We start from the raw sequence: 7660 nt of genomic DNA, 5'->3' as shown, positions 1-7660 counted from the left end.
TTGTAATTGCTCTGCTCTGTTTAGTTGGTTTATTGTTTTCCTTCAAAGCACCCTTATTTACTCCACGTTGGCCTCCTTCTGAAGCATGCTGCGAGACTAGTCTGAAAACAGTGACACCTACAGCTGCTTTGCTGGATGGAAAATTTCATTGGACTCCTTAGTGTAATTTCAGACCTGCTCTAATTTGTTTTTTTATCTGGAACTTGATCTACTGCATGAACTGTTGACCTCTACCCCAGCGATTTCTGTTCCATTTTTAGTTATAATGCTTTCTGTCTGCTTACTAGCTGTACACTCATATGTTTCCACATGTTTTTGTTTCTATTTTTCTGTATATGCCCTCTTATCATTCACCTACTGGCTGCTCTCTTCCTTCTGGGTAATCAGCCATTTGTGAGTCTGCAGCCCATACTAGATACACTAACTGTCCCTTTATATGTGTTATGGGGGGAAATATGAGCCCTTGTGCCCCGACTGAGCACGGCAAAGATGGAGTGGCACCGCACTCGGTGAGGCAGCCAGACAACCCCTAGCTTCACCTGGGAAGTGACCACCGTTCCCTGAGAGTTGAGCCCCCAGGTGCGGGCAGCCACCAGGACTTCTGGAACCGGCAGGGTTGCATGGCCACCAACCTGCGAGTAATCAGGAAACAGTCCGAGGTCTGGGCAGGCAGCAACACAACGCAAAGTCAAGAAACAATCCAAGGTCTGGTACACAGGAAACACTGGAACAAGGTAACCGTCCAGGAACACGGGACGAGAACCACGACCTCTATGCAGCAGAAGCCGAAGCATGGGAGGACTGGAAGCAGTGCTTTAAATAGTACTGGAATTAGGCTCAACCATGTGCAGCTGTTCCAAGATGGCTGCCCCCATCAGAGGAGATGCTCAACGCCCAAATATGGACTTCCTTCCTGAAGCAGCTCAGCTCCAAGATGGCTGCCACCACCTGAGACGCCCATCACCAAGATGGCCGCCCTAACCTGGAGATACCCACATCCAAGATGGCCGTTGCATCCTTGAATGCCCATACCCTGTGCAAGCAGACTGCACCTCTGGAGGAGTGTAGCAGAGCGTAACAACATGAGTCTTTTATAGATAGATAAAGAGGCACCCTTCCTGGATCAGGCACTCCACAATAGGGATGGTAACAAGAATATTCACAGCATATGAGATTTCCCAATACTGTAAATTTCTGTTTGTCAGGCAGTATGTAGAAATCACTGGCAACATATCTGAAGAAAACGTTAACTCACAAACCTGTTTCTCTGTCTAATGTCATTCCAGATCAGCTTAAAGATCCTACACACACTTGTCAGTCCCTGCTGTAAAGCTGCAAAATCATACTTCCTGATTCAGACATCGGAAGTCTGCTATAAAACTTGACTCAGCCATACTTCATACTGTACGATTGGGGACTTATGGTTCTAGATTTTTCATGTATTTCATTTTTTGTCATTATTCTCACTGCCTTGCTAACAATAGTTTTGTTGATATAAAGGGAATTTACATTTTGTATTATTTCACTATTTGTGAAAGAATTGCTATAACATTTTAATCCTCTCATGTCTGTTTTGAGTTAGGATCCTGGTCAAGATGATCATGCTGCCTGGAGTCCTTACCTCAGGTTTTCTATATTCTGTGAACCTTTACTTGACAGTTGGACCACCTCTATGGGATTGGCCTACTTAAACTTGAACAGGGAAGCATACCATTACCTAGACCTAATACTGGAGAATTGGTACACTTTTGGCTGATCTCATATAAGATCCTAAATAGACAGTGGTGCCCTTGGTTCTTCTTTAGGTAAAGGGGAGAGAGTTTTGAGCTGTTTGAAATTGTTCACACACAAAACCACTGGGGGGCCATCCCTTTACTGCCTCCATCCTGTTTTTCATTTTCTGTTGTTGGTCACAGATCCTGAACCTGTTGAGCTCGGCAAGGTTCAAGCAGGAGTCTAGGTCCTTATCCAGGCTAACAAGAGGGAAAATTGCACTTCACCTTGCTAGCAGGGTCCATACCAAGTACTCCTGAGTACCCCCACGGCTGTATCGCACTGCAAGAAGGTACTAGAACCAGGTGCTGAGATTAAGCAACCAGAGTACACCAACTTCTTGCAAGGGTAAGCCCGGCTGCATAGGGGAGGTGCTTCAATAGGAACCCTCGTCTCAAACCGGTGAAGAAAACAACCCAAGCGAGAATTTAGGGTCCAAATGGAGGCCTTACCATCTGATCCGCATGATACTGCTCCTGTCTAATCGGGACACTTTTACAATTGGACTCTTACCCTAACATCATCTTTCCTTGAAGGAGCTTCTTTCTAGAACCATCTATCTGATCTTCGCCCTTCACCTACTGTTTTCTCTGGAACTTGAACTGGACTTTGCATTTTGGACTTTTACCATAGTGAAGTATTTGCCATAATGACTTTGTGCAATTAAAAAAATAAAATTCTTGCATGCACCCTGTTGTCTTATTCAATTTATCTCCAAGTACTAAAATTACGTCTGACAGACATGTTCCAATACGGTCTGTGCCAGAGCCGGTGGTGGGAGGAGGGGCTGGTGGTTGGGAGGCGGGGATAGTGCTGGGCAGACTTATACGGTCTGTGCCCTGAAGAGGACAGGTACAAATCAAGGTAGGGTATACACAAAAAGTAGCACATATGAGTTTATCTTGTTGGGCAGACTGGATGGACCGTGCAGGTCTTTTTCTGCCGTCATCTACTATGTTACTATGTTTTTTATTCTTCCAACTCTTTGTTTTTCTCCTATTCTTGTTGCTCACTCCCCACCCTTTGCTTCTCTTCTTAATCTGTCTGCTTGGTTTCATATGGTTTCTGCTACTGCTATGCATGTTAACTATTTATTTTAATTCTATCTGTCCTGTTTTCCTTTTATGGATCTTTTCTGGCACTGTTCCACATACTTATACCTATAAGTTCCTGGAACTACTTCTGATATCTGAACACTTGCCCGCTTGATTTTCTATTTCTGTTGAATTTTGTTTATTTTCTAACACTGATCTTGCTGCAGTTTCTTTTTCACTCCTAGTTTGCAGGCCGCTACTTATGCTAAGTGGCTTTAGAAATGTTGATATTACATGTTGCAATTTATTAATTTAGTGTATATCTGCTCATCCTGTTGTTTTTTGTTGATGATTGTTTTTTCAGGTTTCTGTCCTTGTGTATGACATATGCCACCATAGTTTTAATTGTCAATGGCCCATTTTTACTCATGATACCATACCATTTGCTTTATGCTTCCCCTTACACATATCATTCTCTCCTGGACCCCATTTTTGTCCTTAAATTCTATTTTTTGTTTTAATCATTAGTTTTTTAGCACAATCATCCCTTGTGACCTTTTCTCTCTGAGGCACTTCCAGTATTGGCTCTGAAGAACCCAGTCCTAGTTACCACCTCTGTGTGTGCTCAGAGTGTGTGAAAGGCTTCATGCTACTCGCTATTCAGCCTTTCAAGAGGGAAATGTATATGCCTTCCTATGCTTGGCCTGTTACTAAGAGCTAGGCCTAAGGCCTGTACTGTCAGTTTGGTTCTCACATGTTAGCCTACTAACTCAGCATCTTGTGTAACAATCATTGCTTTCTCAGGAGCTGAGAACTGACACTTCATAACATTTGTTTGGAGCTGAGTATGTTTTTCATATAAGATGGATGTAACCTTGGCAGTTGCTGCAAGGCTGAGGACACAGTGTGAGGGCTAAGGGAGATAGACAGAGAGAGGACACAAGGGTATTGTTCTATGTAATTTTTTGCTCTGTGACTAACTGCACTCTATACTGATAACTGACTAACTAATGGCCACAGACTGTTCACATGCAAACACATCAGGAGAGACTGATAGAATACAGGAACAATTCCATATATGGTATAAGTCAACCTAATGGTGCTAGTTTATGGGAAATCACATGATTTATGAGAAATGTAATTTGCAAGAGTATATATGTGATGTCCGGGAGGGCTTAGGAGAGCAGTCCCTTGTCTTTCAAGATGCAAATTACTGACTGACAACCTGCTCCAGGGAGAGAACTTTTGTTTGTCTTTTTTGGCTCTGTGATAATAAAGGTAATTACTGGCTGCGCCTAACGGAGTCTAAGTTCTCTTTCTTATTTTTCCAGCTGTTGGGGCTGTAGTGCTTTCTCTCCCTGTGGGGGCTAAGGGACAGAAATACACACTGGTTTCTCACAATTACACTTCTTTCTGCCCGTAACATACCAGAAATCAGTCTTTTATACTTCTGCGGTATTATCCCATCTGGATCTTCTCCCAAGAGCATTCCTAATGCAGAATTAATTATAGGTGTATTAGTAATCTGTGAGTCAATTGTGAGGACTTGATTCTAAAAATGTAGGGACAAAGTCCACCACATACATTCAAATGTCCCTACTTGATTCCATTGCCTCCAGCATAAACCTGAAGTCTTAGAATCCTATTTCACCATTTGGTTTCACTTTTAAAAGGATTCTCTGATGCAATCTGAGGTTTATCTTCTTACTGAAGCTTTCCCCCCCCACACAAAACGTACATATGGTTTCACTCCCATGTGGATTCTCTGATGCATAGTAAGCTTTTTTTCTCTCTCTCATCAAAGCTATACCACACTTACTACATGTAAATAGTTCCAGTTATGAGACAATGTGTCCAACTTAGACAATTTTGCACATCTAATGTAATGTAATGCTCAAGGCAGATTACAGATTGAAGCAATGAGACAATTTTCATTGAATAAACAATGAATCCATTTAGTCATCAGACTTACATGACTACAAAATCCTTCGGATATTGAGTAAAAGCCTTTCTAAAAGTAGTGTAGCAAGTAATATTTCTAATATCTTTAGGTAATTTGTTCCATAACTCTGGTCCTGTTAATAATTATTGTTCTATTCTTTGCAATCTTACGACAAAAAAACAACCACGGAATCTCCAACCTTGTTTCTTGTACTGAACTTAGAGTCCTAGAAATGGAGTAGATTGAAACCCCATTAGAAAGGTACTTGGGGGCCAACTCATGAAAAATTTTTTTAAACAAATAACAGCTTAAAATGAATTCTAGCTTGAACTGGAAACCAATGCACTTTAAATCAAATATATGTGACGTAGTCAGTGAATCTGCCACCACAAATCACCTTGGCAGCCGCATTTTGTGCGAGCTGCAAGTGCTGAATAGAAGAATCAGGTAATCCCAGCAAGACTATATTACAGTAGTCTAATTGACTTGTTATTGTAGCCTCCAATACCGGTCTTCAATGCGATTGTTCCAGAAAAGGCTTAATTCTAACCCACCAGTCTACTATCTAATAGATAATGCTGGTGTAAATAATCCTGTAATTGTATCCCAACTACTGCCTCAGGTCTATAATTTAAGCATTGTTTAGAATCTAATGTTGGTCCCTTTAATAAAGGGGTTAGCACAGTATATCCTAATTGAACAGGCATGTTCCCTTCCTTTAAAAGTTGATTCACTAAGACCCCCTTTTATCAAGCCGCGGTAATGCCGACAAAGCCTATTCACCTTAAAAGGTCTCCGTCAGCATTGCTGCGTGGCAGCCGCTAGTGTGGCTTGATAAAAGGGGGCCTAAATTAATCAGAAAAATCAAAGAAAATGAGGCCATATGTTTGAACACGTAGGTTGGACATGGTTTGAGTCTACAGGCCCTTTTAGCAAACTTAAGGGGTCTTTTACTATGCCGTGGTAGCGTTTTTACGATAATGATTAGCACTCGCTAAACCCTAGAGACGCCCATACTATGGGCATCTCTAGCATTTAGCACATTCTAATCATTAGCGTGTGCTAAAAACGCTACTGCGGCTTAGTAAAACACCCCCCTAGAGAAGAGCTTCTCAATAACAGTTTGATCAACCATTGAGAAAGTGCTCCAGTAGCGATCTACTGGAATCTCATCTGATTGTGGTCCCCTTAAATTAATTGCAAACGAGTTCTTTTCGTTGTCCCTCAAACTCTACCCTTACTCAATTCCACTTGGATTTTACTATTTTTTTTTATTCCTGAGAAACACCCAAATTAAAGCTCTGCTGCTCAGCTGGAGAAGAAAGACTTCTAACAACATTAAAAAGTTCTTTAGAGAAGTGACCTGATTCTAGTAATGAAACTGACTCCTAAGCTACAGTGTATGGACTGCAATCTCAGTCTCTTGGATTCAGTGGCATACCTAGGATATTTGACACCCGGGGCCCATCATTTTTTTTAACACCCCCTCCTCTATATGAAAATATTATTTTTAGTAATAATCCACAAGCCACACAACAAGGGTGTACCTACGAAAGGCAGCATCTTAAACACTGCAGTGAGCACTAGAACATCAATACACCCATTGTAAAACTAACTAAGACATTAGTAAACATGATTCTGCCAACAGAAAACCATGCCTTTTTCACAAATATAGAACACCGATACATCCTCACCAAGTATAGAATAAGTAAATTTACCAAACAAGATGAAGAAATAAAGCATAAAATGGATCGTTTAAAATTTGAGATCCAGCAAAGGAAAATTAAAAAATTTCGTTGTGATGAAAAGGATTATGAAAACAAATTAGTATACCCATGGTTGTATAAAGAAAGTAGTGAACAAAAGCCTGCATTTGAAGAAGGGAGTGATGGGCTAGATTCAGATTCAACCAGTTCAGGTAGCGATAGCCGTTTTTTAGAACAAGGCAGAGGCAAACGTGGGCGAGGCAGAGCCTTGAGACGAGGGTCCAGGCAAGATCGAAATTATGGACCAGACAGATTCGACGACCGACCACTCGGTCACAACAGTAAAAGACTCTGTAGCAATCGATCTATCTAAATACTCCCTATCAGCGGTTGAATATAAAGTACTCGCGAAGGGATTATCATATGTGCCTACGGTGTTTCATGATCCTTTTCAGACTACAGTGGATCTCGAGAGATTTTTGCGTTCAATACAGATTAAATCTTTTTTACAGGACAATCTACTGAGAGAATAGAAACCTCAAGAGTCATATTAAGATCAAAATGGATTCCTCCTGCTCCACCGGAACCAGCAGTTACTATTTTCAAACAACTGATTATTAAGGTTACCAGGTTTTGAACATAGTGAATTGAGGCTGGCAGACAGTAGAGGCCGTAATTTAAAAGAGATTCTTGCCCCTTCAACTTTAAGACAATCTACATGTACACAGGAGAAGAATGAAATAGGACACAGAAGATGCGGAGAATGTGGAATTTGTAATATTATGCTGAATATTAACGAGTTTATAGATCCCCAATCTAAGAAAAAGTATATTTTACAGCAAAGTACTTCCTGTTCATCTGATTGGGTGGTTTATTGTATTATTCATAGTTGCAACAAACTTTATATAGGTCAGATGTCTCGAAAATTATCCACCAGATTGATCGTGCACAAAAGCAATATTAATACTAAGAAGACTACGGCACCTCTGGCAGTCCATTGCAATAAGGAAGGACATTCTTTTGAAAGCCTAAGGTGTTTCGTGCTTCAACAACTTAAATGGCATTCAGGAGGAGGTGATAAAAAACTTCTTCTATTAAGACAAAAACAACGCTGGATCTTTTGTTTACATACGTTATATCCGTTTGGTATAAATACCAAAATAGAATGGAATCAATTTTTTTTTAATATGACGTGACATTTTTTG

Source organism: Microcaecilia unicolor, chromosome 1 (genome assembly GCF_901765095.1).
Source record: "Microcaecilia unicolor chromosome 1, aMicUni1.1, whole genome shotgun sequence".
Lineage (NCBI taxonomy): Eukaryota > Metazoa > Chordata > Amphibia > Gymnophiona > Siphonopidae > Microcaecilia > Microcaecilia unicolor.
This window is presented reverse-complemented; position numbering follows the sequence as displayed.